Here is a 6,478-nt window from a genome sequence, read left to right as displayed (position 1 = left end):
ACTGCAATATGAAGCAAGTGTGTCGTAACTAGGGTTAGGAGCTCTAGGACACCTCCGAATAACCCTTTGGTCGTCAGCTGACAATCCAAGCTGCTTATTATCTAGCTTGTCAACACCTGTTGCACGTATAAAGGGGGGTTAAGGTTAAGATAAAGTTGATGTTGTGTAGATAAAAGACAGCACAAAATCAGATCATAAACATAATTACAAATAAGGGGTTAGTACCATAACAGTCACTCCAGCACAGACCGACATGTGACAATGGGGCATTGCCGAGAATGTATCCCACATTAGGAACCCACACCTTTGGAGCAAGACGAGGTCTACCTTCATCATCTTGGGATTCAATAATGTCAAAATAATTGACAGCCCTAAGTTCATGGCGGCCGAGTTCCCTCTCGGGAATAGTATCAAATCGAGGATGTGGCCGATAAAAAGCTCTCCGAATAGGGTAATCATCGGGAACAAATAAAAAGAAAAACTTATCTTGCCACCCTTTACAACTAGATAGCTTAGGGTGAACGGTATATTTTCTAGAAGCAGTGTACAAAGACCACCAACCCTCAGATTGGCCATCTCTTTTCAGGGTCATCAGCTTCCGGAAAGCGTTAAGAATTAGGGGAAAATTTCTATACAGCAAAACCCACACAAGAGCAATTACATCACGAATTGTGGGAGGGGTTAACTAAACTAAGAAGACATTCCAAGCTTTTAAAACTTTTGCTACAAATGGGTGAAGAGGAAATCGTAAACCAAAATCAAAATGCTTAGCGTAGACGGCAACATGACCAGCAGGGCAATCAAGAACAGAAGATCCTGCGGCCGGAAGATAAAGGTCATAACCGTTAGGAAGGTTATAAAATCGCTTGGCACGACGGCAATAATCTTTCTCTGTTGCGGTTTTTCGGAATTTCTCGCTTATTATAGCCTTCCCTACTTTACTATTCCTCGGCAAGACAAGAGGTTGCCGAAAATTATTGTCATCGGTCTCAGAGTTGTACTCTTCATCCAGTCTCTCCTCTTGAATTATTTCTGCGATTAAGTCAATGACGTTGTCCCTACTCTCGTCGTCAGAGTTGTCGTCATCTTCAACCGAGTTTATTGCGGATTCATGAACGGGAGATGTTTGATCTTCAGGCTGAGATGAGGGACCCTCTTCTCTGTCGGAATCAGAAGAGCTAGGACTTACCACCTGACCTTGCCCAGGTTTTTTACTTGATTCAGCAGCTTCTCTGGCTACAACCTCGGGTTGGTAACTTGTTTGCTTCATTCTCGGCATAAATGTGGTATTTACACCAATATTCCCAACGTTAGAACCGTATTGCTCGAACCGCGTGTTGTCAAAACTCCTCAGATGATAACGGACGTTCACTGGTTCGATATCAAGAATTTCTGTACCCTCCGGAATACAGGGGTTAACAGGGCGAGTAGCCTTCTCACAGTCGGCTAGTAATTTGTGACGATAAAAGGCTTTCTTTTGCTCTTCTGGAGATAACGGCTGAAACGGATCGTCAATATTGTCAGACAGGGAAGAACACTACTACAATTTCCTTGTTTTTGCGACGCTTTTAAGGCTGATTTAGGACGCTTAAAAGCGTCGAGAATTTTTTTTTCGACGCCTTAAAAAAGCGTCAAAAAAACGCGAGTCGAGAATTCTGCATGACACCAAAAAGCGTCGAGAATCTCGACGTTGTTTTGGGTCCAAATTTTTATACTAAGCGTCCATATTTGAACTGGTTGGCGCAATTTCTCAAATTTTGCGACGCTTTTTCATGTCTGCCAACAAAATATTTGCGACACTTTTTATTGTCCTCGGTTCCTAATATCCAATTTATTGACACCCTTTCCTGTCTGTGTTTTAATTTTGGCGACGCTTTTCAACGTCAATGCAATGAAACAATTCCCTTCATAATAGTGTCTGAGAGTTCTTATTTATGCATAATCAATGCTTTCATGAGTGCTTTTTTACTGATAAAATATTAGGGCTGGTAATTGAAGACAACTCAGTATCCTTGTGCTATTAAAAATTCAAAAATCATATATTAATAAACAAAAATCTCCTTTTATTATATAACTTTACTAATATCTTTCCTTACACTCGAATATTCATACAAGAAAAAATAGCACAAAAATTTTTCTAAGAAATTAGTTATGGATTTTAACAGCACATTTGTCGTCTTGTCTAGCAGACAAGCTCATTTCTTCACACAAAAAAAAAAAAATCTTCAATCAATCTCCAATAATCTAGCTGCTCCTTAATAAGATTGTAGGTGGGCATAAAGCAAAAGTTCAGATTATAGACTAGTGCATTTGAACCTGAACATGAAAAACACGGTGCATTAGTGGGAGTACTTAAAGCAAATTACATATAGTAAGCATACTGACTTCATTTTTGGTTTACAAGTACCAAATTGAATGACAATAAGCAACGTATTGCACGTGTAAACATGAAATAATTCTTACAAGTCAATTGCCATGTTCAATAAGTCAGCTAACCAAAATTATATATATAATTATATACAAAGTATCATACCTTAAGAAAATATGCCTACATCTTGGATTGCTAATCATCAAATTCCTGGAAGAAAGTAGAGAGCTTCATTGTTTCAATTAATAAACTCCTCAACATTTTCAACAATGGTCAAACTCTTTCATTGATGAAGAGCTACAGAAGGTGATAATAATCTTACCTATGCACTCTTCTTTGACTTTTGGAAATGAAGAGAGTTCCCACACCAAAACGTGTACCACCTCCATAATAGTGACATAATTAAAAGCTTCTGCCATTATAAAATGACTAAAAAAAGATAAAAAAAAAAAGTGAATATCAAAATAAGAAGATAAGTTTTAGCCATGCTATATATTATACGCAAAAAATTAAGGAGTTGCATAGCATAGTTGAGTTGTAAGAGATGACCACCTCTTGCATTACTCTCCATCTATGAATAAAATGACCTTCCGAGTTGTGACTAAGAATGAATAAAATACACTATTAGAATAGATTAGAGCATTATGTCAACAGAGGTATATAAAATGAAGACTAATTGGATATTGACAATATCTTTCTGAAAACAAAAATAAAATTTAGAATCAATCACACCAGCAGAAATCAAATGCAAATAATTATAAATGACGGAAGCATAGAGAGAAATAACATTGCCCACATACCACTTATTCTAGTAGTGAATCGAATTCAGAAATAAAAGAGATCGAAAAAATGCAATTTATAAATGCAACCACATAGTGCAGAAAACGGTTTAAGCAACATGGAAGAGTTCCCTCAAGCTTAGGAAAACTAGAAAATCTGTACATACTATAATATACTTTAATAACAAAATGGAAAAGAGATGGAAATTAAGAAAGATTCCAAGGATAAAAGAAAAATTCTATCCATTTTAAGGATTGTAAAAGAGTCACTATCAAAATCAATTCATATTTTGCATGTTTAAAGGCAGAAAGTTTGTTATACAAATGAGTAGAGAAAGACAACAAGTAATAATCAATATGACTAAATTGGTTCAATCTCTTATTATTCATACAAAGCACTAAGTCAAGCATTGTTTTCTTTTTAACTCTTCAAATCATGCAATATTTATTCTTTACTTCAATCGAGTACTCTTTAACAAGCTAGAAGTCACACTCTGACAAAAATAACCAATTTTCATGAAAAAGAGTAGAAAATTATATCTCAATTAAGACTTATGATGTGTACAACCAATTCTGAAAAATAAACATGTATTGTAATAAAGACTTAAGATCATGAAAAGAGAAATGTCACTAAAAAAACTTGAACTAAAGGTTTAAAGAACTTACCTCTAAGTATTGCAGATAAGACATAATATATATACTTGATATATGTCTTTCAATTTGACCCCGTCAAACATACTTTGATGTAGTCATCCATACTAAAATAATTACCATAATGAAATGTTGTTATAAACTGAAGTTCACATTGTATAAAAAAGAGGTATATCTATGTTCTAATCTATTCCCACAACTGCAAGATTTAGAGAACATCGATTTGTTCTAAGCTATTAATGAAGTAGATTTGGAACTACAGAAGCAGAGAGGTGAAAGAAATCATTGACCGACTAGTCCCATATCTTAAGCAGTGAATAAAATAAACAATTAATTTCAGATTTGGACTAAAATTGTAGCCTTGTAGTACAAATAGAAGCATAAACAAAACTCTGAAATTCTTTGACGGGAGCCAAACCCATCTCTTAACAAAACATTACTCAAAATCATAACCCTTCAAATGCTTTAAAATACTCAATTCTAAAAGGAAATTAGGAATAAGAAATTACCTCAAATCATCGATCTGAACAAAGGGACGTATTTGATTAACATTGACGATGAGTAATGAAAATTCTGCAATGTAATATACAAAGAAAAAGTATATTTGAATCCGAACTTGATGAATTCTTTGAAATTTTAGAGGATTAGAAAAGAAAAGGAGACGATACCAACAATGTTGAGAACGAGGGTTTCTACTTGTTCAGAAGCGGCGGTTATGTATTTCCCTAAAATGAATTATGAAGATGCAGGTTAAGCAAACTACATCACGTGTACGACACGTGAGTATTTCTCGACACTTTCCAAAGTCGAAATTAAGTTTAGACTTAGAAAAGTGTCGAGAAATCACACACGCTATAATAATTAGTTGACGCCCCTATTATAGCGTCGAGCTAATAGCGTCCAAAAGATACGCATTTTGTAGTAGTGGAAGCAGTCCCTCCAGAACGGCCGAGGTCTTTACCCAACGATTGTCTAATAAGACGACGCCTAACAGTGCTTAAGGAAGGGAGTTCTTCCTCAATACTACTATTGGACATCTAAAATCCAAAACTTAAAAAAGAGGGAGATATAAAAAGTCGAATTATTAAGCATGCAAATCCTTTTCTAATAAAAATTATGATTAAAATTATGTAAATACCTTAAAGCTATTCGCCCAGAGTGCAGAACTTCAAGTTGCGCTTCTAAATAACAGGTAGACAAGTAAGCGTTGGCTTGCTATGACGACGAAGGAGATGAAGATGGAAGCCCTTTTCCTGAAATCTCAGTTGTTTAAACCGACTTTTCGTTTTTTTTTTAAAAAAAGGGGGTTTTTTGGATGTGAAAAATAAAAAGCAAATTTTGTAAAAAGGAAGAAACTGATGTGACGTTTGAGTCAGATATCCAATGGTTAGGATAATTTGGGGAATTTAAATATAAGTCTATAGATCAGCGACACGTGTCCTACCCCATACCACATTTCCCGCTTAAAACCTAGCAAACGATTCATCTCCTAAACGACAGCGTTTTACCATTTAGTTTATTTAAGTAGATCTTGTGTCCTATCGGCACACAAGGTCACTTGGGGGAAAAACGGAGTTTTTCGCTCCCATTTAGTTTATTTAAGTAGACCTTGTGTCCTATCAGCACACAAGGTCACTTGGGGGGAAAACGGAGTTTTTCGCTCCCAACTAGTTTATTTTAAGTAGACCTTGTGTCCTATCAGCACACAAGGTCACTTGGGGGGAAAACGGAGTTTTTCGCTCCCATTTAGTTTATTTAAGTAGACCTTGTGTCCTATCAGCACACAAGGTCACTTGGGGGGAAAACGGAGTTTTTCGCTCCCATTTAGTTTATTTTAAGTAGACCTTGTGTCCTATCGGCACACAAGGTCACTTGGGGGGAAAACGGAGTTTTTCGCTCCCATTTAGTTTGTTTAAGTAGACCTTGTGTCCTATCGGCACACAAGGTCACTTGGGGGGAAAACGGAGTTTTTCGCTCCCAATTAGTTTATTTTAAGTAGACCTTGTGTCCTATCAGCACACAAGGTCACTTGGGGGGAAAACGGAGTTTTTCGCTCCCAATTAGTTTATTTTAAGTAGACCTTGTGTCCTATCAGCACACAAGGTCACTTGGGGGGAAAACAGAGTTTTTCGCTCCCATTTAGTTTATTTAAGTAGACCTTGTGTCCTATCGGCACACAAGGTCACGGAGTTTTTACACCTTGTGTCCTATCGGTATACAAGGTCATTTGTAAAACGACCACGAAACTTACAGTAAATATTATAGTAGATACACTTAACAGAATGCAAGAAACATAGTACTAAACTAAACTAATAAATCACATAATTTTATACTATGAAAACAAAGTACAAATCTAGCATCATATAAAGTGAGAACGTCGATCAATAATCTAACATCCTCACTTGGGGGGCTAGTTGTATGGGATGATATATAACGATGGCTGATATCATCTAAAAAGGAAAGATATCGGCCAGGAAAGGGCTGATAAGCTATAAAAAGCAGACATATCGACCATATTGGACCCTACAGTACTTGGCACGTGGCAGTCTTTTTGTTGACACTTGGCGAGAAAAGCCTTGCATGCCTTGTAGCCACCTGTCATGAAATTTATTATAAATAGTAGGTTAAGCTTCATTAAATGGTAAGCATTAATTACTCTCTCTCTCTCTATCTTTCTCTC

The 6,478-nt window shown here is 36.3% G+C and overlaps 1 long non-coding RNA gene across 3 annotated transcripts; it reads right to left on the bottom strand.

Moving 5' to 3' along the window:
* Nucleotides 1-2,042: 2,042 nt before the first annotated feature.
* On the bottom strand, nucleotides 2,043-4,649 carry LOC145555687 (uncharacterized). 3 transcript variants are annotated; one of them, XR_014091533.1, is made up of 7 exons: nucleotides 4,471-4,649; nucleotides 4,308-4,371; nucleotides 3,814-3,905; nucleotides 2,921-2,969; nucleotides 2,691-2,797; nucleotides 2,534-2,578; nucleotides 2,043-2,316 (listed from the first exon to the last, which is right to left on the bottom strand). It is a non-coding gene; the product is annotated as an uncharacterized LOC145555687 (long non-coding RNA). The 3 variants fall into 3 exon arrangements; XR_014091532.1 differs by having other exon boundaries at nucleotides 4,467-4,646; XR_014091534.1 differs by lacking the exon at nucleotides 2,921-2,969 and having other exon boundaries at nucleotides 4,467-4,648.
* Between the last annotated feature and the right edge of the window lie 1,829 nt (nucleotides 4,650-6,478).

Source organism: Chenopodium album, chromosome 8, assembly GCF_948465745.1.
Source record: "Chenopodium album chromosome 8, dcCheAlbu1.1, whole genome shotgun sequence".
NCBI classification, from domain to species: domain Eukaryota; kingdom Viridiplantae; phylum Streptophyta; class Magnoliopsida; order Caryophyllales; family Amaranthaceae; genus Chenopodium; species Chenopodium album.
This window is presented reverse-complemented; position numbering and strand designations above follow the sequence as displayed.